This window comes from Pseudophryne corroboree, chromosome 8, assembly GCF_028390025.1.
Source record: "Pseudophryne corroboree isolate aPseCor3 chromosome 8, aPseCor3.hap2, whole genome shotgun sequence".
Classification (NCBI taxonomy): Eukaryota; Metazoa; Chordata; class Amphibia; order Anura; family Myobatrachidae; genus Pseudophryne; species Pseudophryne corroboree.
The window spans coordinates 399,329,373-399,356,576 of NC_086451.1; the positions used below are offsets into that span (position 1 = coordinate 399,329,373).

At 45.2% G+C, this 27,204-nt stretch overlaps 1 pseudogene; it reads right to left on the reverse strand.

Moving 5' to 3' along the window:
- LOC134947856 (cytochrome P450 2A5-like) overlaps positions 1-27,204 on the reverse strand; it is a 60,569-nt pseudogene that overhangs the window by 27,658 nt on the left and 5,707 nt on the right.

Below are 27,204 nucleotides of genomic sequence, written 5' to 3' on the forward strand. Positions count from 1 at the left end.
AAGTACAGGAGTTGGTTTATTGGTTTAAAAAAAAAATCATAATCTGTTTTACAAATAATCCCACTGGTTAAAGCTCTTGATATCAAATTGTTGTATATGATAAGGAAATTATGGGTATGATTAAAGACCAATTGTTTCTAAATAGTTTTATCATTACGTTGTTTATTTAGTTCTTCAACATACACTGATCTTGGCCAGTGCTGGCCCTAGCCAATTTGATGCCCTAGGCAAAATTTTAACTGGTGCCCCCTAGCACCACTGCTAGTTCTGCATCTGACCCAGCAACACTCAGGCAGTGGGGCCCACTGGGTGTTTGCCCCTGTGGGCCAGTTCAACCCTGTATAATGCCACACAGTAATGCACCTTACCAGGGCCGGTGCAAGGTTTCCCAGCACCCTAGGCAAATCATCAGCAACCTCCCCCCCCAAAAAAAAATTAAATTATATATATATATATATATATCAGAGGCGTAACTAGGGATTTTGGAGCCCAGGGCAATATCATTAATGCCCCCCCCCCCCCCCCAAAAAAGCGAAGGTTAAAATCATGCGCGCGCGCACCGGAAGAGGGGCCGTGGCCACTAAACAGGGGGCACGTCCCTCGGTGTAGTAATACCCCTTATACTCTCTAGTACTGGTGCCCCTTTCACCTTGTAACACACTGAATGAGCAGACATTCACCTTGTAGCACACTGAATGAGCCGACATTCACCTTGTAGCACACTGAATGAGCCGACATTCACCTTGTAGCACACTGAATGAGCCAAAATTCACATTGTAGCACACTGAATGAGCCGAAATTCACCTTGTAGCACACTGAATGAGCCGACATTCACATTATAGCACAATGAATGAGCCGAAATTCACATTGTAGCACACTGAATGAGCCGACATTCACATTGTAGCACACTGAATGAACCGAAATTCACCTTGTAGCACACTGAATGAGCCAAAATTCACCTTGTAGCACACTGAATGAGCCAACATTCACATTGTAGCACACTGAATGAGCCGAAATTCACCTTGTAGCACACTGAATGAGCCGACATTCACATTGTAGCACACTGAATGAGCCGACATTCACATTATAGCACACTGAATGAACCGAAATTCACCTTGTAGCACACTGAATGAGCCAAAATTCACATTGTAGCACACTGAATGAGCCGAAATTCACCTTGTAGCACACTGAATGAGCCGACATTCACATTGTAGCACACTGAATGAGCCGACATTCACATTGTAGCACACTGAATGAACCGAAATTCACCTTGTAGCACACTGAATGAGCCAAAATTCACCTTGTAGCACACTGAATGAGCCGACATTCACATTGTAGCACAATGAATGAGCCGAAATTCACCTTGAAGCACACTGAATGAGCCGACATTCACATTGTAGCACACTGAATGAGCCGACATTCACATTATAGCACACTGAATGAGCCGACATTCACATTATAGCACACTGAATGAGCCGAAATTCACATTGTAGCACACTGAATGAGCCGAAATTCACATTGTAGCACACAGACTGAGCCAAAATTCACCTTGTAGCACACTGAATGAGCCGACATTCACATTGTAGCACACTGAATGAGCCGACATTCACATTATAGAACACTGAATGAGCCGAAATTCACATTGTAGCACACTGAATGAGCCGACATTCACATTATAGAACACTGAATGAGCCGAAATTCACCTTGTAGCACACTGAATGAGCCGAAATTCACATTGTAGCACACTGAATGAGCCGACATTCACATTGTAGCACACTGAATGAGCCGACATTCACATTATAGCACACTGAATGAGCCGACATTCACATTATAGCACACTGAATGAGCCGACATTCACATTATAGCACACTGAATGAGCCGACATTCACATTATAGCACACTGAATGAGCCGACATTCACATTATAGCACACTGAATGAGCCGAAATTCACATTATAGCACACTGAATGAGCCGACATTCACATTGTAGCACACTGAATGAGCCGACATTCACATTATAGAACACTGAATGAGCCGAAATTCACCTTGTAGCACACTGAATGAGCCGAAATTCACATTATAGCACACTGAATGAGCCGACATTCACATTGTAGCACACTGAATGAGCCGACATTCACATTATAGCACACTGAATGAGCCGACATTCACATTGTAGCACACTGAATGAGCCGACATTCACATTATAGAACACTGAATGAGCCGAAATTCACCTTGTAGCACACTGAATGAGCCAAAATTCACATTATAGCACACTGAATGAGCCGACATTCACATTGTAGCACACTGAATGAGCCGACATTCACATTATAGCACACTGAATGAGCCGACATTCACATTGTAGCACACTGAATGAGCCGACATTCACATTATAGAACACTGAATGAGCCGAAATTCACATTGTAGCACACTGAATGAGCCGAAATTCACATTATAGCACACTGAATGAGCCGACATTCACATTGTAGCACACTGAATGAGCCGACATTCACATTATAGCACACTGAATGAGCCGACATTCAAATTGTAGCACACTGAATGAGCCGACATTCACATTATAGCACACTGAATGAGCCGACATTCACATTATAGCACACGGAATGAGCCGAAATTCACCTTGTAGGACACAGTGTGAACTGAAATTCACATTCTAGGCCTGAAGAGAGATGGGGCATTAAGAGGGAGAGAGGAGGGGGGCTTGGCATGAGGAGAAAGAGGCATATGGGGGGAGAGAGCGCAAGGGAGAGAGGCAATGGGGAGAGATTTCAGCAGAGGAGAGGTGCTCTGGACAGCAGTTACACATCCAGACTGTACCTTCAGGTGGGGAGGCAGCTCTGTGGTGTCACATGCTGGGCGATCCGGTATTTGCAGTGCTCAAATGCTTCTGGACCCCGCAGCCCAGCAAAACATTATGCGGCCATGGGGGGGGATATAGAATAAGCGGGAGGAGACGCAGAAGGCAGGAGGAGGCAATGCGGGAGATTAACGGGGATAGGCAGAGTTGCGCAGCGGCTGATCCAGGAGTCCAGGACAGACTCTTCAGACTTATACTGTCCTAGACTCCTGGATCAGCCGCTGCGCAACTCTGCCTATCCCCGTGAAGTGAAGAGGAGCCGAGCCCGCTTGCCTGTGTACAGCTCCGGGAGCGTGACGCTGTCACTGCGGTCACGCTCCCGGCTCCCAGCACCAGCACACACATGACGGAGGCAGCATAGTGCGCCAGCGCGGTGCGGCGCTATAGTAACGGGCGGCAATAGCGGGGGCGGGCGGTGTCGGATGTGCCTTTCCTCCCTGGGTGAATGTGCCGCCCCCGGACATCGGGGCGGGTATGATAAGGGAGGGGGAGGAAGCGACGCAGGCGCAGCAGTGAAGGAGCAAGAGGAAAGACACTGGTGAGCCGGGACACGGTGGCCTTACATTTTTTTTTTTTAACTCAGCACCGCCCTTAAAGTGCCGGCGCCCATAGGCAGCTGCCTAAAGCTGCCTAGTGGTAGCGCCGGCCCTGCACCTTACACATATGCCCCACATTAGTAATGCTAGTAGCTTTTTTTAATTTATAAAACTTACTTTTGCTTGCTGGTGTGGTTGCAGTAAGTGTGTGTGCCCATGCAGCTCCCTGGATCCATGAGTGTGTTTTGTGAGATGGGAGTGGCAGGATGGGTGGGTGTGTGCTTGTTACCTCACAGGATATGCAGTCCTTTGCAAGACTCACCCTTTATTTTTGCTTGCTGGTTGGACACAGATAGCAATGTCCAGATGCTGCCATACTTTCTGGTGATACAAAAAGACCAGTATCAAACGTATAGCAACTGTCCATTCTCTTCACTGTTCAGTGTGTTTGCTGGTGTCTGTTACTCCCGGCAACTGCATGCCCTTTATTTTATACAGCAGGAGCAATATGCTCTGCCCTCCAGTCAACGCATCCAAAAGTCACGCTGCATTGATGTTTCATATAGAAATAGTGCAGCGCAACTTACTAACCTTGTTACAGTACTGCATGGTAAGGGACTTTTATGGCATGGACTGACGGAGAAATAAAGTTTGGGGAGAACACTGCCCATGTTATGTCCCTGCAAGCACCTTGGGTTTGCAGAGGAATAAGGGACACACACAGGATGGCAGGGTCCCCCTCCTCCATGTGCACAAGCAGTATAGGTGATGTCAGATTTATGTAGAGAAGTCTTCCAAAATACACATGTGATATCATAAGGAGCTATCCAGGTAATAACCTTATATAGTCAGTGAAAATGTCACAGGTCCAGGAATTGCAGTTACCGGGCTTCTGCAAGTCAGGGGCATTCAAGCATGTCGGAGGGAGTTTAAGGGACTGTCTGCATTCTATTTGACAAATGTAAACAACAGTGAATACAAGTACTGATTAAATACATTTGGAAAGTAACAGATAGTTTGCAGACTCTCCCTCCCAGCATGAGATACTGCAGGGACATGCTTGGATGCCCCTAGACATCCTTGGATGCCCTATGCAAATGCTTAGCCTGCCTATAGCTAAGGCCGGCTCTGATCTTGACCCTAAAACCACATTGCCCCCTTACCTTAAGATTTCACTATAGTATCTTGCCACTCAGATATTTACTGGAGAGCTTTTCTCTCTACCTTCGTTATATTATGACTATGTTGTTTGGTCTGTTTGGTAAGACTATGGGGGTATCCAATAACGCGATCCGCACTCACAGCAAAATTTATTGCACCTATCTTCCCAAAAATCAGCTTACCGCTGCCTGCGTGCTCCCATTTTTTTGCACCTATCCTATTCCAAAATTGTGAAAACGGATTTGCGCGACAATTCTAGCTGGCAAAAGCAGGCCAGACAAAATGGTGAAATCAGCCTGTACCCCTAAAAAAGACAAACTAATATAGGAAAACATTCTAGAAGTCTATTAGTGGCCATAATAAAACTATGTGGTGTAATTAAATTGGGTCAAATGGCTATTATATGCAATTTTTAAAATGTGAAAAAATCATAGAAAGCTATTAATATTCAGCAAAATAAGTGCTCTCATTAAATTCATTGTACATAAAAATGGGTATGAGTATATATTTGGATCTTTTTAGGGGACTCTAAAAAAAGTGGAAATGGACCAATTACTCCCAACTGCAAGTCTAAAAACACTTGTCCCATTCATAAAGCATTCCAAAATACCTGTCCAATACCTTGTACCCCAATTTCCATCACTTTGCATTTGTTGACCCCAAAAATGACATGTCATTATTTGCCAATTTATAATAATGTAAAACTTCAAAGTGCCAAAATAGTAATTGGGGGCAGGGGGGTCTTAGGGGTTCTGAACCAAATCCCAACACTTTTACTTAAAGTAGGGATTTTGCACTACTTATCACCTGCTTAGAGATGGTGAAGAGAAATTTGTGATAAACCCTATGGAGACTTATTGGCAATAAATTTTCACAGACAATTGGATACCAAATTATTGTAAATATGATAATTTATTGCAAAATCGCGTTGTCATGGCTAATTGTATAATCCCCTAAAGAGTAGATCTAAATCTTTAGATATAAGATCCAAATATACCTTGGCTGTGGGGTCAGATCTTGTATACAGGAAAAATATTATTTTAATTTGGATTTATCATGTGGTTGGGAGGCATGAATGAATGAATAATGGGGAGATCCTTATTGAGTGCCAATTGTTTTACTATTCTCAAAGTATTAATAGAATCTTGCTGACTAAGTGTAATTTCATGATATTTTAGTGCTTTCTGATTATGAAAAAAAATTCTTCAGCAAAGTTTTTCTTGCAAAAGGGTGAAGTTCTTTTAACACTCAAATCTGTCTAGTTGTTGGGCTGGAGCAAAAGAGACTCCTTCCCATAGAATATTAGTTTGAGCCTTAGCTAGAATTCTATCTTTAAGGTAAATGATTCTTTATGAATCACTGGAGAATTTATAGTTTTGTTCCATTGCATGGTACAGTTTCATTTATTCACACCTCCTCTTTGCTACCTCTATCAGTTGGAGTACCGCAAGGCTCATCTTAGGTCCTCTGCTTTTCTCAATTTATACCACAGATCTTGGCAAACTAATCAGCTCTTTCTGATTTCAGTATCATCTGTATGTGGATGATACTCAAATCTACCTATCCTCCCCAGAAGTGTCACCATCTGCATTGTGCCGTGTCATTGAATGCCTTTCTGCCATTTAATCTTGGATGACATCTCGCCACCTCAACTTAATATTTCCAAAACAAAATCATTGTATTCCACCAGCCAATAATAGTTACTAACCTGATATCTCTATCAAGCATTCCCTGAAAACTAACCTCTTCAGTCAGGCTTATTAAATTCCAGTCCCACCCATACCCATACACCACATACTGTACAGCTAAAAAACATATCCAAAATACCATACCATATCTTACACAAAACAATACAAAAACTCTAATGCATGCTCTCATTATCTACTGCATTGATTAATGCAATAGTCTCCTTACTAGTCTTCACAAAATTAGGCTTTCACCACTACAATCCATTTTGAATGCAGGTGAGAGGCTGATCTTTCTTACCGTCTGTTCAGTGTCTGCTGATCCACTCTGTCAGTCCCTCTATTGGTTACAGGTGTTCTACCGTATTCAATATAAAATACTTTTACTTACACACAAGGCTATTAACCAAACTGCACTAACATACATCGCTTTGCTCATCCAAAATATCTCCCTACCCAACCTCTTCGCTTTGCACAAGATCTGCATATCTCATACACACGCATTACTCACTTCCACTCAAAATTACAGCACTTTATCCAGGTTGACCCAACTCTGTAGAATGCCCTCCCAAGCACAATAAGACTCTCCTCTAGTCTCCAAACCTTCAAGCTTTTCCTGAAAACTCACCTCTTCAGACAAGCTTATCAAATTCTGGCCCTCCCACAAAACCTTCAGTGCCTCCCTATCTAATTACATATCCTCTGTACAGTCCACACATAACCTGCATCAGGGCCGGCTCTAGGCATGTTCGAATAGAGCGGCCGCGCAGGGCGCCACCCTCAATGGGCGCCGCGCTGGCGCCGCCATATTCGATGCTGGAGCCGGCCCTGTGTGTGCAGCATAGCATTGGCCCGTCCCGCCGTGTGTACGCTATGCGCACTGCGCGGCGCCGGTGTCTAAAGTCAGACGCCGGCGCCGCGCAACGTGCATAGCGCACGCAAGTGGCCGCCCGCCCGCACGCCCGCCCGGACCCGGACCCAGACCCAGGCTCACTCGCCCGGCCGCCCGCCAGCCAGCACTCCCGCACTCGGACAGGCGGACACCAGTACTCCTCCCCATCGCCGCAGGTATTTTGGGGGGGGATCCGCACTGTGGGGGCATTTCTGGCACACAGGGGGCATTTTTGGCTCTGTGGGGGGGCATTTCTGGCACTGTGGGGGCATTTCTGGCACTGTGGGGGCATTTATCTGGCACTGTGGGGGCATTTCTGGCACTGTGGGGGCATTTATCTGGCACTGTGGGGGCATTTCTGGCACTGTGGGGGCATTTATCTGGCACTGTGGGGGCATTTCTGGCTCTGTGGGGGGCATATCTGGCACTGTGGGGGCATATCTGGCACTGTGGGGGCATTTATCTGGCTTTGTGGGGGCATTTATCTGGCTCTGTGGGGGCATTTATCTGGCTCTGTGGGGGCATTTATCTGGCACTGTGGGGGCATATCTGGCACTGTGGGGGCATTTATCTGGCACTGTGGGGGCATTTATCTGGCACTGTGGGGGCATTTATCTGGCACTGTGGGGGAATTTATCTGGCTCTGTGGGGGCATTTATCTGGCTCTGTGGGGGCATTTATCTGGCTCTGTGGGGGCATTTATCTGGCTCTGTGGGGGCATTTATCTGGCACTGTGGGGGCATTTATCTTGCACTGTGGGGGCATTTATCTGGCACTGTGGGGGCATTTATCTGGCTCTGGGGGCATATCTGGCACTGTGGGGGCATTTATGTATCAGGCACTGTGGGGGCATTTATGTATCAGGCACCGTGGGGGCATTTATGTATCAGGCACCGTGGGGGCATTTATGTATCAGGCACCGTGGGGGCATTTATGTATCAGGCACCGTGGGGGCATTTATGTATCAGGCACCGTGGGGGCATTTATGTTTTAGGCACCGTGGGGGCATTTATGTATCTGGCACCGTGGGGGCATTTATGTATTTGGCACCGTGGGGGCATTTATGTATCTGGCACCGTGGGGGCATTTATGTATCTGGCACTGTGGGGGCATTTCTTGCACTGTGGGGGCATATCTTGCACTGTGAGGGCATTAATGTATCTGGCACTGTGGGGGCATATCTGCGCTGTGGGGGCATTTATCCATCTGGAACTGTGTGGCCATTTATGTAGCTGGCACTGCTGGGGGGGGCATGTCACCTGTAGCTGGCACTGCTGGGGGGCATGTCATGTGTAGCTGGCACTGCTAGGGGGCATATCATGTAGTGTTCCCGCTAGGCGTCTGTGGCTGGGCAGTGTGTCTCAGTGCTCTACCTGGCACAATGTGTCTAACGTGCTCTTATAGGAGGTTCTACCTGGTGCAATGTGTATTAGCTGCACTACTGTGTGGTGTAATGTGAATTGCCACTATAATGTGGCTACGCACCTTCCCCACGAAGTAACTCCCCTACATTTTTGCTGCGCGCCTTCGGCGCGCACAGTCCATGCTTTAGCGTGTGGAAATGGGAACAACAAGCATTACAATATGTACATCATTTTGCCCACCTAACTTAAAAATGTGCCCTCCCTGTGATCAGCAACCTACCCTAAAAAGTGAACACTATCATGTGTAGCTGGCACTGCTGGGAGTCATGTCACGTGTAGCTGGAACTGCTGGAGGGCATGTCATGTGTAGCTGGCACTGCTGGGGGGCGAGACCACGCCCACTTTTCCAGGAGGCCATGCCCACTTTTCCAGGAGCGCGCGCACATTCGGCGCGCGCATGGGTGGGGGGGGGGCACTTTTAAATTTTCTCGCTCAGGGTGCTAGTAGGCCTGGAGCCGGCCCTGACCTGCATATTTTATATTTCTTCACTTTCACGTCCGTTACTCACATAACAATGCCCAGCGGCGTCCGTTACTCACATAACAATGCCCAGCGGTGTCTGTTACTCACATAACAATGCCCAGCGGTGTCTGTTACTCACATAACAATTCCCAGCGGTGTTCATTACTTACATAACAATGCCCAGCATCCGTTACTCACATAACAATGCCCAGCATCTGTTACTCACATTATACCACCCAACGCTGTCCGTTACATTACAGCGCACAGTGGCGTCACATTACAGCGCACAGCGACGTCCGTTGTTCACATTACAGAACACAGCTGTGTCACATTATTCACATTACAGCACACAGTGCGTCACATTACAGGGCACGTCGGCATCCATTACTCACATTACAATGCCCAGCATTGTCCGTTGCGCACATTACACCGTCCAGCGTTGTCCGTTGCGCACATTACACTACCCAACATTGTCCGTTACGCACATTACACCGCCCAGCTTTGTCCGTTACGCGCATTACACCGCCCAGCGTTGTCCGATCCACACATTACACTGCCCAGCGTTGTCCGTTACGCACATTACACCGCCCAGCGTTGTACGGTTTGCACATTACATCGCCCAGCGTTGTCCGTTACGCACATTACACCGCCCAACGTTGTCCGTTACGCACATTACACCGCCCAGCGTTGTCCGATCCACACTTTACACCTCCCAGCTTTGTCCGTTACGCACATTACACCGCCCAGCGTTGTCCGTTACGCACATTACAGCTGGAGCTGGATTTAGACTTCATGAGGCCCTAGGCAAGATACCGGTTTGGGGCCCCCTCCATCAAATAATCCATGGCACTATATTTTCGTTCCTGATTCATGCCCCTTACATTATTTGTAATTTTTCCTACTTATAGTAATGCCCCTTACATACTATGCCACATCCTGTAATGCACCTTACACATTATGGAACACACTGTAATGCCCTTTACACATTATGGCACACTGTAATGATCCTTACACATTATACCACACACCATAATGCCTGTTACATGTTATTAGACCATAAGTAGATTAAAAAAGATGGATCCATGCTAAATAATTTGGAAAAGAACATTTAGTGTGGCTTTGGTAGGGAGGGAAAGGACAGGGACACTGAGGGGGGAGTCACAGGGTGGGTGAGGTCAGGGAGGGACACTGAGGGGGAGTCAGAGGGGGGTGAGGTCAGGGGTGCTGAGAGGGAGTCACAGGGTGGGTGAGGTCAGGGAGAGACATTGAGGGGGAGTCAGAGGGGGGTGAGGTCAGGAATGTTGAGAGGGAGTTACAAGGTGGGTGAGGTCAGGGTCACTGAGGGGAACACAGGGACATTACACATTTAACAGGAGAACTATTTTTTTTAAGTATAATGTATATTTATATATATAAATTTAATGCACCTACCCTCCCAGGCTGGAGGGTGCAGGCTGGAGCGTGCTGCGTGATGACCACATGCCACGTGCGTGCCTTCAAGGGACTGCCGGGGTGGCAGTGTTTACATTGGATTAAGGGGGAGCGCAGGCGGAGCACAGGAGGCGGCTTGCAGCTCTGGACCCCCGATCATCCCCTGCAGACTATAGTCCAGGGACCCTCAGTCAGAGCCCCTTGGTACCACATGCTTCTAGGCATGCACCTAGGTTGCCTAGCGGTAAATCCGCCTCTGGGAGAGGGGTGCCGCGGGTGGGGGAGAGGGGGGGGGAATGCCGCGGGTGTGGGAAGGGATCAGGAGTGTAATCGGAGAGAGCAGGACAGGAAAGAGTTCACTTAACCTGTGTGCACCGCTGTGGGGCTGCCGGGAACTCTGTTACTGGTGACTGGAGGAGCTGCGATGACAGACTATCCAGTGTCACAACTCCTCCAAGCTGCGGCTGCCAGATATAGCTCTGAGTGATGAGCTACAGGGGCTGGAGCCACATGCGGCAATCGGCCCCGCAATTCAGTCGGCCTCCCGGGATCCTTCCTGGTAACGCCATGGGCCAATCCGACCCTGCCCTTGGCCAACATTGCAGAACCATTATGCAATAGATAACACCTATACTTGTTTATCAATGCCTATTTCCCTATAGATTGTAAGCTTGCAAGCAGGGCCTTCCTACCTCTACGTCTGTCTGTTATTAGCCAGTTTTGTTCTGTTACTGTTGTTCCAATTGTAAAGCACAACGGAATATGCTGCGCTATATAAGAAACTGTTCATATATACAGTAAATAAATAAAATATACATTGGGTGGTACAAAATCATTTTTATCTCTACAGAATTTTCTACTTTTTTAATTATAATTTGTTCATATTCCTATACTTCCTTTTAGTGTTTGTCACATGCTTGTTGGAATTTCTCTAAAGATTCAGAGTTTTTAAGTTTCTCTCCAAATGTGTATATTGTTTAAGTATAAATTCATCATGTTTTATCAATACTTTTAATAGAGCTTTCAAACATTGTGTAAGTATTGTTTCCCACTCTTTTTTTAGGTCCATGTTGGCGAGCTCAAATGCGGAAAACAGTTTGGGCATTTAACTCCTTGGGATCATTTTATTTTTCAGATAAATTTCAAATATCATCCTGTTTCCTGATTTTAAGTAATACAATATTTGACTCCACCGAAGGATAGCACAACGTCTGTCTTTTGATCATTTTTTTCAATAACACAATTATTACACCAAAAAACAATCAGGTGTGATCAATTATGCAAACAACTATTATAGTAATAATAAACATTTCCTCTGACCTTGGGGATCGTGTAGCCTCTGAAGATGGTGGTTTCAGATACTGCATGGGGTACACCCAGAGGCGCAATATCTGCAAATCTCTGTATCTCATGGATCACTGCATCTGTATACGGCATTTTGTCCCGATCCTCTACACCGGGAGGGCGGCCCTGGCCAATCACCTGGTCAATTTCGTCATGGACTTTGGCTGAGGAAAGATGAATAATTGTATAAACTAAATGTACTTTTAGGCTTTGGGCTCCATTTCAGAACCAGAATAACCTTTTTAGTACTTTCCAAATGAGTTATGTCCTCCATTCCATATTTAGCTTAGCTTACAGCTGTTTGTAACTGTACCACTTACACCATCTATAGATGTTGTTAGTAGTATGGTACTCATTGCTGGGCTCAGCAAAACCTTCCAGGCTTTGATGAGTCTCCCTGGGTGGAAGCACAATGGGGGTAATTCCAAGTTGATCGCAGCAGGAAATTTTTTAGCAGTTGGGCAAAACCATGTGCACTGCAGGGGGGGCAGATATAACATGTGCAGAGAGAGTTAGATTTGAGTGGGTTATTTTATTTCTGTGCAGTGTAAATACTGGCTGCTTTATTGTTACACTGCAAATTAGATTGCAGATTGAACACACCACACCCAAATCTAACTCTCTCTGCACATGTTATATCTGCCTCCCCTGCAGTGCACATGGTTTTGCCCAGTTGCTATCAAAAATCCTGCTGCGATCAACTTGGAATTACCCCCAATGTGCCTGCATAGACAGAGACCAAATATGCACATTACTTGGCAGCAAGACAGCATAGGGTGCTGAAGAGGAGCAGGATGAACTGGTCCTAATTGGAGAGGGCAATCTTCTTTAATGTTAGCAGCTTATTCATTAGTAGCACTAAAGTACTGGCAGTAAGTATAGGTAATAAATGAAACCCTTTGTGTTTTCTATAATCCTAGTACTCAATATTTACATAATATAATTACTAACAGAAGATAATTGATTGTAGATCATTTGTAATAGGTGATGTAACTTTATTATAATTGCACTTGCTCTTATTTGTCATTAGTCTAGTAATCCTTCATATGTATATGTATATCTTACTGGACAATGGAAATCTACAGGAATTTTCTCATAACCGTAAACATAATCTAAAATCTTTTCTCTTGACCGCTGAACATGTTTCCAGATCACAGACTGGCCATCTCCTACACATCTTTTACTGGTTGAGGATGAAGCTGTTACACCTTTTAGTCTTTAAATGTTTACACCTATACCACCTTCAGCACAAGTATCAGTTAATTAGAGAGAAATGTCTTAAGTTACGAGGAAGTGAAGGTAACTTTAAAAAAAAGAACAAGGTTTAAAAAATAAATACATTATGTTTCTTATTATAGCTACTGTACCTAGAATGTCTGGGTGCTTAAGCAAAATCCTCAAACTATATTTTAACGTTATGCTTGTAGTTTCTGTTCCGGCAAAGAAAATGTTAATCACGGTAACAAATAAGTTTTCAAAGTGGAACTCTGTGTTAGGATTTTCCTTCTCCTGTAATTAGAAATTAAATAATATCTCAGACCTCGATACATTTTGGATTGATTCAATAATTGCATCTCTTAACTACAAAAAGTGGAGGCAGCGGGTTTGTGGATATTTTCTTCCACTTTCATAATGAGAAAGAGAATTAACAGTTCATTAGAAAACAATGATCTCAATTAGACAGAAATTATTTGTGCTGATCAAAGATTCCTTGAAAGTCTTTCTTTCTTCTGGAACTTCAGACATCACTGAGGGATTGTTTACTAGCAAATAGAAATTTTCATGAATGATTCAATTTACAATAAGGCTGCATCCCCTGTCTGTAGGCGCAGGTGAGTCTTACGTGCCTCCTCCATCTTTATAAGGAAGCAATCAATAAAATCCCTGGGGAAGTTCTTGTCCAAGGTCTCTTGATGTTCCTTCACTTGTTCTTTCACAAACTCTTCTAATGTAAAAAGATTGCTAAATACTTTCTGGTGAGGCCCCGGGATATGACGTAAAAGATTTGGGAAAATGTCGAGCAGCTATAATGTAAAAAAGAAAAAAAAATCTATATTATCCTGTAGTTAAATTATTTAAGAAATAAACAATTTGAGAGCTTTCACAAGAACATTATAAAGCAAAGCCAGCTAAAACTGTGGACAACTCCTTGTCCTTAACAGAGTATTAGAGTTGACATATCTACAGTATGTGGTCACACCGTCCCTATCCATCCATTTGTGCAACTAGCCATCATCACTATTATGGTGCAAGAGATTCATCATAAGTCAGAAAGATCTCTGTGTGTGCTCAACTCTAAATAACCCGCAGATCTACAGTACGCACCCTTAACACACCCTGACTCTAATCATACGCAAAAATGCCCAGTTGACAGACACCTAATTATAACCATTTTGCCACAAGTGGAGCTATAGCTGTGATGTATACAACTCTCTCCATAGATGCTTAAAGTTGGATATGAAGCATGCACATTGTGAAAAAGCTCAAAATGTATCTACAAAGTGATCTTGCCTGCAACTGAGTATCAGCTCCAAGATCAACATTCCCATAGACTTCACTGTATTTTACTGAGCACTAATAACTAAAATTATTATCATTATTAATAAGTTATTTATTTAGTACATACATATTACTCCTTGCTTTTTTAGAGAATATTTGACTTTCACATCAATTTCTGCTCCAGTAGAGTACAGATGTCCATCGATCATTCTTGGGCAATAACCATAGATTGTTTTACCAATGGTTAATGGCGCAGAACTAATGGTTCTCCGCCATAAATAGCACAGTGTCCCTTAATGTTTTTAAAAAAAAATCTTTTCCCCAGGTGTCGTGACACAAAACTTAGATCCACACCTGATGGGACCCACAAAGCCTCGCTCCCACCTCTGATTGGCCAGTTGCCTGGTTAAAGCCACTGATGTCCCCCTGCCCTCTGTCATTGGTTTCATATCATTAATGCTTACCACTGATGGCAACATCAATGGTGACCATCGATGATTAACTTGTGTGTCGTACAGTGGAGGTAACAGTCTATATTTCTGATTCACATGGCCACACATACTCACAAGGGTTCAGTAGTTTGTATAAAAGCCAATTAACTTACTGGTATGTTTTTGGCATGTAAGAGGAAACAAGAACACCTGGAAGACAAGTCATGCAAACATGGGGAGAACATACAAACTTCACACAATAGAGTGCCCTGTTCAGGACCTCATGACCTCAGGGCTGTAAGGTAGTAATGTTAACCACTGCTAACTGTGCTGCTTTTGGACACTGCAGGCAATGTTCATATTGGCAGAAAACAAACATGTTATAATGTTTGTGCATACTAGTTCATTCTTTTACATCATTTTTTGGACAGCATCATAGCATATGCATGAAAACGGTAATCTAGAATTGTCCTAAAACACTAAATGAATATATTTTCTCTGACGTCCTAGTGGATGCTGGGACTCCGTAAGGACCATGGGGAATAGCGGCTCCGCAGGAGACAGGGCACAAAATAAAAGCTTAAGGATCAGGTGGTGTGCACTGGCTCCTCCCCCAATGACCCTCCTCCAAGCCTCAGTTAGATTTTTGTGCCCGGCCGAGAAGGGTGCAATCTAGGTGGCTCTCCTGAGCTGCTTAGAATAAAAGTTAGTTTAGGTTTTTTTATTTTCAGTGAGTCCTGCTGGCAACAGGCTCACTGCATCGTGGGACTAAGGGGAGAAGAAAAGGACTCACCTGAGTGCAGAGTGGATCGGGTTTCTTAGGCTACTGGACATTAGCTCCAGAGGGACGATCACAGGTTCAGCCTGGATGGGTCACCGGAGCCGCGCCGCCGTCCCCCTTACAGAGCCAGAAGAGACGAAGAGGTCCGGTGAAATCGGCGGCAGAAGACAACCTGTCTTCAGACTAAGGTAGCGCACAGCACCGCAGCTGTGCGCCATTGCTCTCAGCACACTTCACACTCCGGTCACTGAGGGTGCAGGGCGCTGGGGGGGAGCGCCCTGAGACGCAATATAACAGTATATACCTTAGGTGGCAAAAAGAATACATCACATATAGCTCCTGGGCTATATGGATGTATTTTAACCCCTGCCATTTTTACACAAAAAAGCGGGAGATAAGGACGTCGTGAAGGGGCGGAGCCTATCTCCTCAGCACACAAGCGCCATTTTCCCTCACAGCTCCGCTGGAAGGACGGCTCCCTGACTCTCCCCTGCAGTCCTGCTTCAGAATCAGGGTAAAAAATAGAAGGGGGGGCATTTTTGGCAGCAAATAACGATAATAACAGCAGCTATAAGGGAATAACACTTATATAAGGTTATCCCTGTATATATATATATATATAGCGCTGGGTGTGTGCTGGCAGACTCTCCCTCTGTCTCTCCAAAGGGCTAAGTGGGGTCCTGTCCTCTATCAGAGCATTCCCGGTGTGTGTGCTGTGTGTCGGTACGCGTGTGTCGACATGTATGAGGAGGAAAATGATGTGGAGGCGGAGCAGTTGCCTGTGTTGGTGATGTCACCCCCTAGGGAGTCGACACCTGACTGGATGATTGTATTTAAACAATTAAGTGATAATGTCAGCAATTTGCAAAAAACTGTTGACGACATGAGACAGCCGGCAAATCAATTAGTGCCTGTCCAGGCGTCTCAGACACCGTCAGGGGCGCTAAAACGCCCGTTACCTCAGTGGGTCGACACAGACCCTGACACAGATACTGAGTCTAGTGTCGACGGTGACGAGACAAACGTAATGTCCAGTAGGGCCACACGTTACATGATCACGGAAATGAAAGAGGCATTGAACCTTTCTGAAACTACAAGTACCACAAAGAAGGGTATTATGTGGGGTGTGAAAAAACTACCAATAGTTTTTCCTGAGTCAGAGGAAATAAATGAGGTGTGTGATAAAGCGTGGGTTTCCCCCGATAAAAAACAGCTAATTTCTAAAAAATTATTAGCATTATATCCCTTCCCGCCAGAGGTTAGGGCGCGTTGGGAAACACCCCCTAGGGTAGATAAGGCGCTCACACGTTTATCTAAACAAGTAGCGTTACCGTCTCCTGATACGGCCACCCTCAAAGAACCAGCTGATAGAAGGCTGGAAAATATCCTAAAAAGTATATACACACATACTGGTGTTATACTGCGACCAGCAATCGCCTCAGCCTGGATGTGCAGTGCTGGAGTCGCATGGTCGGATTCCCTGACTGAGAATATTGATACCCTGGATAGGGACAATATTTTGTTAACTATAGAACATTTAAAGGATGCATTACTATATATGCGTGATGCACAGAGGGATATTTGCACCCTGGCATCAAGAGTAAGTGCTATGTCCATCTCTGCCAGAAGAGCGTTATGGACGCGACAGTGGTCAGGGGATGCGGATTCCAAACGGCACATGGAAGTATTGCCGTATAAAGGGGAGGAGTTATTTGGGGCTGGTCTATCGGACCTGGTGGCCACGGCAACGGCTGGAAAATCCACCTTTTTACCCCAGGTCACTTCACATCAGCAGAAAAAGACACCGTCTTTTCAAACTCAGTCCTTTCGTTCCCATAAGTACAAGCGAGCAAAAGGCCACTCCTTTCTGCCCCGGGGCAGAGGAAGAGGAAAAAGACTGCACCATGCAGCCGCTTCCCAGGAGCAGAAGCCCTCCCCTGCTTCTGCCAAGTCTTCAGCATGACGCTGGGGCTTTACAAGCAGACTCAGATATGGTGGGGGCCCGTCTCAAGAATTTCAACGCGCAGTGGGCTCACTCGCAAGTGGATCCCTGGATTCTACAGGTAGTATCGCAGGGGTACAAACTGGAATTCGAGGCGTTTCCCCCTCGTCGGTTCCTGAAGTCTGCTTTACCAAAGTCTCCCTCCGACAGGGAGGCAGTTTTGGAAGCCATTCACAAGCTGTATTCCCAGCAGGTGATAATCAAGGTACCCCTCCTGCAACAAGGAAAGGGGTATTATTCCACGCTGTTTGTGGTACCGAAGCCGGACGGCTCGGTGAGACCAATTTTAAATCTGAAATCCTTGAACACTTACATAAAAAGGTTCAAATTCAAGATGGAGTCACTCAGAGCAGTGATAGCGAACCTGGAAGAAGGGGACTATATGGTGTCTCTGGACATCAAAGATGCTTATCTCCACGTCCCAATATACCCTTCTCACCAAGGGTACCTCAGGTTTGTAGTACAAAACTGTCATTATCAGTTTCAGACGCTGCTGTTTGGATTGTCCACGGCACCTCGGGTCTTTACCAAGGTAATGGCCGAAATGATGATTCTTCTACGAAGAAAAGGCATTTTAATTATCCCTTACTTGGACGATCTCCTGATAAGGGCAAGATCCAGGGAACAGTTAGAAGTCGGAGTAGCACTATCTCAGGTAGTGTTACGTCAGCACGGGTGGATTCTAAATATTCCAAAATCGCAGCTGATTCCAACGACACGTCTACTGTTCCTAGGAATGATTCTGGACACAGTCCAGAAGAAGGTGTTTCTCCCGGAGGAGAAGGCCAGGGAGTTATCCGAGCTAGTCAGGAACCTCCTAAAACCAGGCCAGGTCTCAGTGCATCAGTGCACGAGGGTCCTGGGAAAAATGGTGGCTTCTTACGAAGCGATTCCATTCGGAAGATTCCATGCAAGAACGTTTCAGTGGGATCTACTGGACAAATGGTCCGGATCGCATCTGCAGATGCATCAGCGGATAACCCTGTCGCCAAGGACAAGGGTGTCTCTCCTGTGGTGGCTGCAGAGTGCTCATCTACTAGAGGGCCGCAGATTTGGCATTCAGGATTGGATCCTGGTAACCACGGATGCCAGCCTGAGAGGCTGGGGAGCAGTCACACAGGGAAGGAATTTCCAGGGCTTGTGGTCAAGCATGGAAACATCTCTTCATATAAACATTCTGGAACTAAGGGCCATTTACAATGCCCTAAGTCAAGCAAAACCTCTGCTTCAGGGTCAGGCGGTGTTGATCCAATCGGACAACATCACGTCAGTCGCCCACGTAAACAGACAGGGCGGCACGAGAAGCAGGAGGGCAATGGCAGAAGCTGCAAGGATTCTTCGCTGGGCGGAAAATCATGTGATAGCACTGTCAGCAGTGTTCATTCCGGGAGTGGACAACTGGGAAGCAGACTTCCTCAGCAGACACGACCTTCACCCGGGAGAGTGGGGACTTCACCCAGAAGTCTTCCACCTGATTGTAAACCGTTGGGAAAAACCAAAGGTGGACATGATGGCGTCACGTCTAAACAAAAAACTGGACAGATATTGCGCCAGGTCAAGGGACCCTCAGGCAATAGCAGTGGACGCTCTGGTAACGCCGTGGGTGTACCAGTCAGTGTATGTGTTCCCTCCTCTGCCTCTCATACCAAAAGTACTGAGAATCATAAGAAGGAGAGGAGTAAGAACTATACTCGTGGTTCCGGATTGGCCAAGAAGGACTTGGTACCCGGAACTTCAAGAGATGCTCACGGACGAACCGTGGCCTCTACCTCTAAGAAAGGACCTGCTACTGCAGGGGCCTTGTCTGTTCCAAGACTTACCGCGGCTGCGTTTGACGGCATGGCGGTTGAACGCCGGATCCTGAGGGAAAAAGGCATTCCAGAAGAAGTCATCCCTACTCTGGTCAAAGCCAGGAAGGACGTAACCGCAAAACATTATCACCGCATTTGGCGTAAATATGTTGCGTGGTGTGAGGCCAAGAAGGCCCCTACAGAGGAATTTCAACTGGGTCGTTTCCTTCATTTCCTGCAAACAGGACTGTCTATGGGCCTAAAATTAGGGTCCATTAAGGTTCAAATTTCGGCCCTGTCGATTTTCTTCCAGAAAGAACTGGCTTCAGTACCTGAAGTTCAGACATTTGTAAAAGGGGTGCTGCACATACAGCCTCCTTTTGTGCCTCCAGTGGCACCTTGGGATCTCAATGTGGTGTTGAGTTTTCTAAAGTCACATTGGTTTGAACCACTTTCCACTGTGGACTTAAAATATCTCACATGGAAGGTGTCGATGCTGTTAGCCTTGGCTTCAGCCAGGCGTGTGTCAGAATTGGCGGCTTTATCATATAAAAGCCCTTACTTAATTTTTCATTCTGACAGGGCGGAATTGAGGACTCGTCCTCAATTTCTACCTAAGGTGGTTTCTGCATTTCACATGAACCAACCTATTGTGGTACCTGCGGCTACCAGGGACTTAGAGGACTCTAAGTTGCTTGACGTTGTCAGGGCCTTGAAAATATATGTTTCCAGGACGGCTGGAGTCAGAAAATCTGACTCGCTGTTTATCCTGTATGCACCCAACAAGCTGGGTGCTCCTGCTTCTAAGCAGACGATTGCTCGTTGGATTTGTAGTACAATTCAGCTTGCACATTCTGTGGCAGGATTGCCACAGCCAAAATCAGTAAAAGCCCATTCCACAAGGAAAGTGGGCTCATCTTGGGCGGCTGCCCGAGGGGTCTCGGCTTTACAACTTTGCCGAGCAGCTACTTGGTCAGGGGCAAACACGTTTGCTAAATTCTACAAATTTGATACCCTGGCTGAGGAGGACCTGGAGTTCTCTCATTCGGTGCTGCAGAGTCATCCGCACTCTCCCGCCCGTTTGGGAGCTTTGGTATAATCCCCATGGTCCTTACGGAGTCCCAGCATCCACTAGGACGTCAGAGAAAATAAGATTTTACTTACCGATAAATCTATTTCTCGTAGTCCGTAGTGGATGCTGGGCGCCCATCCCTAGTGCGGATTGTCTGCAATACTTGTATATAGTTATTGTTACAAAAATTCGGGTTATTATTGTTGTGAGCCATCTTTTCAGAGGCTCCTTTGCGTTTATCATACTGTTAACTGGGTTCAGATCACAAGTTGTACGGTGTGATTGGTGTGGGTCTTACCCGGGATTCAATATCCTTCCTTATTATGTACGCTCGTCCGGGCACAGTATCCTAACTGAGGCTTGGAGGAGGGTCATAGGGGGAGGAGCCAGTGCACACCACCTGATCCTTAAGCTTTTATTTTGTGCCCTGTCTCCTGCGGAGCCGCTATTCCCCATGGTCCTTACGGAGTCCCAGCATCCACTACGGACTACGAGAAATAGATTTATCGGTAAGTAAAATCTTATTTTACCTTTTCTAAAAAATCACTATTATAATTATTATATAGTTTGTTGCTGCTGCTTACTGACTTTTCTGACACAGCAAACAACAAAGCAGATCCTTTACCTGCTTATTGCTGACAATCACCGCCCCTTAGATATCTAGGAGAACATTTAAAATGGGTAAAGGCAGAAATTTCTATTGCATTAACATAGGCGTGCGCAGGGGGGGGTTCCTGGTGCGCACAGGCACCCCCTAATGTCTGTCACCCCCTCACACACACCTGCTGCTGCTACAGTATCGGCGATCGTAGAGTGTGCTCATTTCTGTCCTCCCACCCATTGCGCCCGCCACCCCCTCTGCTCAGTCTGGCTGTCATTCATTTGCATGGTGCAGCATCACTGACGTAATCCTACTCCCAGTTCCTCTAAACTGTGGGATGTGTCGTGATGATGTCATGCCGCGTGCATGCCCGCTCATGCTCCCACCCATGCTCTCTCTCTCCTCATCATGTGCCAACGCCACAGAATACAGCGTTCCTCTTGGAGGAGGACAAGTTCAAATTCAATAACAATATATATTTCAAGAGATTAGGATATAATCTATGGTAATAAAATATACAAATTTAACAGATTATATATATATATATATATATATATATAATCTGTGCATCAATACTCTATATTATTTAGTTTGCATTGAGTGCCAGTATGTGGTGGTAGACACGCCTGATAGGTGGTGCTAGACACGCCCATTAGGTGGTGTTAGACATGCCCAATAGGCGGTGCTAAACACGCCCTTCTAATCGTGCACCCCCTAATAAAATGTCCTGCGCACGCCTATGTGCATTAACACTCATTTAAAGAGTTAACAGCAGTCACAGAGCCTTTTAACAACATTGTGTCTCTTCCATGCCCCTAAATAGTCCCCCAAGACAGACAATTGGAAGCATTTACCTGCCCCATGAAAGAGTTTAGTATCCTGAAGGCATCTTTCGTTTCAGCATGGCAAGGAGGCCCAAGAAGTTCTTGTCTTCATATTCAAAACGCTCTCCAAATACAATAGAACAGATCACATTGGAAACAGCCAGGGTCAAGAGGTAAGTGGGGTCAATAGGTGCACCTAGGATGTGGTTACAAAGTTATTCAAAAATCAAGAAAACTAGTCACATGTTGAAAAGTTAAAATAACAGCTTCCTGGGGATAATCTTTTTATTATGTAGGTGCATACAGGTGACAAAAAAATGAGCCTGTAAATTCCTAGGAGGACATTATTGCATGTCTTCTAAAATCTATATATTTAAAAATAGAGGTTCACATTAAGGGGCTCGTGTAGAGTTGAGGTAAACACACTCTTTCACTGCAAACTTCATCTGATTGCACTGCCCATGCAGAGCAAACCACTCTGCAGTCAGTTAGAGAAAAGAGAAAAATATAAATGGCTAATTTTGGATCTAATTAATTAAACAGGCTTGAAGCTTTTGTACAACATTGGTTGCATTGTACATTTTTGTGTGTTATATATTTTTTATATGTAATGTATTTAATGTTGTGGATTAAATTGAGGTCTTTTGGCATTGTGATCATTTGTATCATAGTTTCCCGCTCCTTTGATAACATAGTTATATCATATAACCAAATGCCATAATTACAACATTGGAATTAAGATATATCTTCCAATTTCATATTTTTCACAAATAGGTTTGGATAATACAGATTAACACTGATCAAAACAATTGGTGATTACATTTTTGCGCCTGAACTGTATTGTTTTATACTGTCTTTAGCAGGTATAACTGCTTGTGCGAGGGGTCCAACACAGAAGACTGAGAGCTACAGGTGGGTCCACATTTATTTTGGTCTTTAATAGGATTAATTGAGCCAGGTCAGTCAGACTTAATCCCCTGCTGTAATTACCTAATCCCTTGATGTATTGTTCTCTGCATTGTATTGCAGCTGAGAACAATAGATGAAAAGTTTAGGTTAATAAACCATGGTGTGCCTAGACGCAGCAAAGGAGTCAAGATAAAGGTGGACCCATCTGTACAGTATAGGTGCAGCCTAAACTCCATCAAGGTATTTTCATGCAACATGTTCCAGGTGCTGCGTACCAAACAGTTGTATGTACATCTCTGTGGAAGCAGATTACCTGCAGGTACACAACGCCTGGTTCAAGACCCATGTTTATGACTGCAGGTGTACAACGCCTGGTACAACAACCATGTTGATGACTGCAGGTGCATGACTCCTGGTACAAGACTCATGTTTATGCTCATTTAGGGGTATATGCAATTAGCGGCGAATCGCGGCAAATTATCGCCGTTTTTTAATTCGACACAATTCGACCGTCCAATTTCGGCAAGTGGTTGCCGAAATTCACCATATTCAATGGAAAACGGATTCGACAGTCCCGCGGGCGAAAAACGGCCGATTTGCCGGATTTTGCCGCGATTTTAAAAAACGGGGAAAAACGGGAAAAACCCGAGAAAAAAAAATGGTGTGGGGTCCCCCCTCCAAAGCATAACCAGCCTCGGGCTTTTCGAGCTGGTCCTGGTTCTAAAAATCCGGGGGAAAAATTGACAGGGATCCCCCGTATTTTTAAAACCAGCACCGGGCTCTGCGCCTGGTGCTGGTGCAAAAAATACGGGGGACAAAAAGAGTAGGGGTCCCCTGTATTTTTGACACCAGCATCGGGCTCCACTAGCTGGACAGATAATGCCACAGCCGGGGGTCACTTTTATACAGCGCCCTGCGGCCGTGGCATTAAATGTCCAACTAGTCACCCCTGGCCGGGGTACCCTGGGGGAGTGGGGTCCCCTTCAATCAAGGGGTCCCCCCCTCCCAGCCACCCAAGGGCCAGGGTTGAAGCCCGAGGCTGTCCCCCCCCATCCAAGGGCTGCGGATGGGAGGCTGACAGCCTTGTGAAAATGTAAAGAATATTGTTTTTTCCTGTAGTACTACAAGTCCCAGCAAGCCTCCCCCGCAAGCTGGTACTTGGAGAACCACAAGTACCAGCATGCGGGCGAAAAACGGTCCCGCTGGTACCTGTAGTTCTACTGGAAAAAAATCCCCAAATAAAAACAGGAGACACACACCGTGAAAGTATAACTTTATTACACACTGCCGACACACACATACTTACCTATGTTGACCCGCCGACTGCCACAGTCTCCGACGATCCGGGGTACCTGTGAAAAAAAATAGACTCACCTCAATCCAGTGTCCGAGAGATAATCCACGTACTTGTTAAAAAAAGAAAACGAACACCCGACCATGCCGGACTGAAAGGGGTCCCATGTTTACACATCAGACCCCTTTCCCCCGAATGCCGGGACACCACGTGACTCCTGTCACTGAGGTCCCTTCAGCCAATCAGGAAGCGCTACTTCCGTGGCGCTCACCTGATTGGCTGTGCGCGTGTGACCTCAGACAGCGCATCGCAAAGCCTCTCCATTACTTTCAATGGTGGGAACTTTGCGTCAGCGGTGAGGTCACCCGCGGTCAGCGGGTGACCTCACCGCTGACGCAAAGTTCCCACCATTGAATATAATGGAGAGGCTTTGCGATGCGCTGTCTGAGCTCAGACGCACACAGAGCCAATCAGCAGAGTGCAAGGACGTTGCACTCGCTGATTGGCTGAAGAGACACTTCTGTGACAGCTGTCACGGGGGTGTCTGCATTCGTGGAAAGGGGTCTCATGTGTCAACATGGGACCCCTTTCAGTCCGCTGGCCGGGTATTCGTTTTGTTGTTTTGACAAGTACGTGGATTTATCTCTGGACCCTGGATCAGGTGAGTATAATTATCTTTTATTTTCAGGTACCCGTGGATTCTACTTGGAGAAGAGGACCGACTGCTTCGTGTCAACATAGGTAAGTATGTGTGTGTGGGCAGTGTGTAATAAAGTTGTACTTGTCACGGTGTGTGTCTCCTGTTTTTATTTGGGTATTTTTTTCCCAGTAGTACTACAGGTACCAGCGGGCCCGTTTTTCGCCCGCATGCTGGTACTTGTGGTTCTCCAAGTACCAGCTTGCGGGGGAGGCTTGCTGGGACTTGTAGTACTACTGGAAAAAACAATATGCATTCAATTTTGACAAGGCTATCAGCCCCCCATCCGCAGCCCTTGGATGGGGGGGACAGCCTCGGGCTTCACCCCTGGCCCTTGGGTGGCTGGGGGGGGACCCCTTGATTGAAGGGGTCCCCACTCCCCCAGGGTACCCCGGCCAGGGGTGACTAGTTGGATATTTAATGCCACGGCCGCAAGGCACTTTATAAAAGTGACCCCCGGCTGTGGCATTATCTGTCCAGCTAGTGGAGCCCGATGCTGGTGTAAAAAATATGGGGGACCCCTACTCTTTTTGTCCCCCGTATTTTTTGCACCAGCACCAGGCGCAGAGCCCGGTGCTGGTTTTAAAAATACGGGGGATCCCTGTCAATTTTTCCCCCGCATTTTTAGAACCAGGACCAGCTCGAAGAGCCCGAGGCTGGTTATGCTTTGGAGGGGGGACCCCACGCCATTTTTTTTCTGAATTTTACCATTCCATCTAAAAAAAAAAATATTATTTTAAAAAATATATAAATAATACTTGTGCCTCCAAAAAAGACAAACCAAGTACCTAATCCCTTCTAATATAAATAGATATGCTATTATCAATAAAAAAAACACACAAAAAAACATGTTTTAAATTTTTTTTATTAGTTTCACCCACCAAAGTGTGGCGGATTGAAAATGTCGAATTTACTGTCTAAAAGTACTGTTGTCGAATTTCCAAACTTCAATTGAATATACTTTGGTCGAATTGCAGCACTTGTATCATTGCAAAAAAGTCGAATTTGACAAAAGTCGAATTTCAAAAAGTCGAATTTTGAAAGTCCGTTTTTTGACGGAAAGTACTGAATTGCATTGACGATTTTTTTTTTTGGGCGAAAAAGTCCCGAAATTCGACAATTTCGGGAATTCGACTGCAATTGCATATACCCCTTAGTCATGGTCATAAAAAAACAGTAATATATAGAGAATTGTAATTAGCTCTGGAGTCAGATATTTAAGATTAGATAATGACAAATTTTAGACAAAGATGAATACATTGTGTCTAAATAAGTTGTTATTAAACAGTAATTATAATTTCTGACTCCATCTAAATTTCTATATAAGTGTGCTTCTCAGTGCGGCCTTAAATAATGTGTGTTTGTACTGTCTTTCTGTAGAGCACACCAAGGTCTGATAAGTCAAGCAGCAGATTGGTCAATTAATATTTATATTACTGATATATTTGGAAATATATACAATATTAAGATTCAATTCATTTTTATACTGAGCACTATGACACCAATTGTCATTTATTGTAAAGATGATCAGTACTGTTTTCCTAGAAGTAGTTCAGCAGGGTGGGGTTCTAAACAATCAGAGTGGCCTTTCCCAAACTGACCAATCAGAGCAAAGCAACTCTGTTTGGGATTGAATGACAGGCTATGCGCTATTCATTTCTGGCATATTTTACCTATGTGCTACAAGACTGCAGCCCCCCAGGTAAAATCCGCAACCCAGCTCAATGTCAGTGAAGCCAGATGCAGCCCATTACTGCACTGGCTTCACTGTGACTGGCAGTGACTTCCTATTGGAAAGAATACCTGCCAGTCACAGACACACAAGGCAGTATGTACTGTATGAACAATAAAGTAAAAAAAAAAAAAAAGGTGGTGGAGGTGCGGGTGGTGGAGTTTATTTAAATAATGTATTTAACTAAAGACCCCATACTGCATAATTAACATATATACCTGTTACAATGCTAAAACCCTGACTGGCAAGACCTAGTGGAATTTTTGAGGAGACTCCACACTCTCTATAAACCAATGTTGCTGCCAACAGTACTAGGCTGGTTATCAGTAAATTGATGTAGGAGATCCGCGCAGTTCTGTATAACGACACAAATTGTGAGTATTTGCAAGCATAAACTGCATCCTATACAAATGCATTTGATACCTATACAGAAAGTCAGCTCTGCATAGGTAGCAAAATGCGTTTCTATTTTCAGGATACATATGACATTGCAACGTACAGATAGCTCTACATAGATACCTACCTATATGAGAAAAAGCACCACTTTCATATAATGGTCCCAAATTTATAACATAATGCAAAATATTATAATTTAAAAAGGCTACTCCAGCTACATATTAAATAACCTGGCACGTCAACAAGATTATATAAACTAGTGTCTACCCCCCAAAAAAATTACTATTTTTCTTCTAAAACAATAACAAAAAGATAATAAAAGCCACTACTTACATTTTAACACCACTTATTAAAGTATCAGAGCAATTAA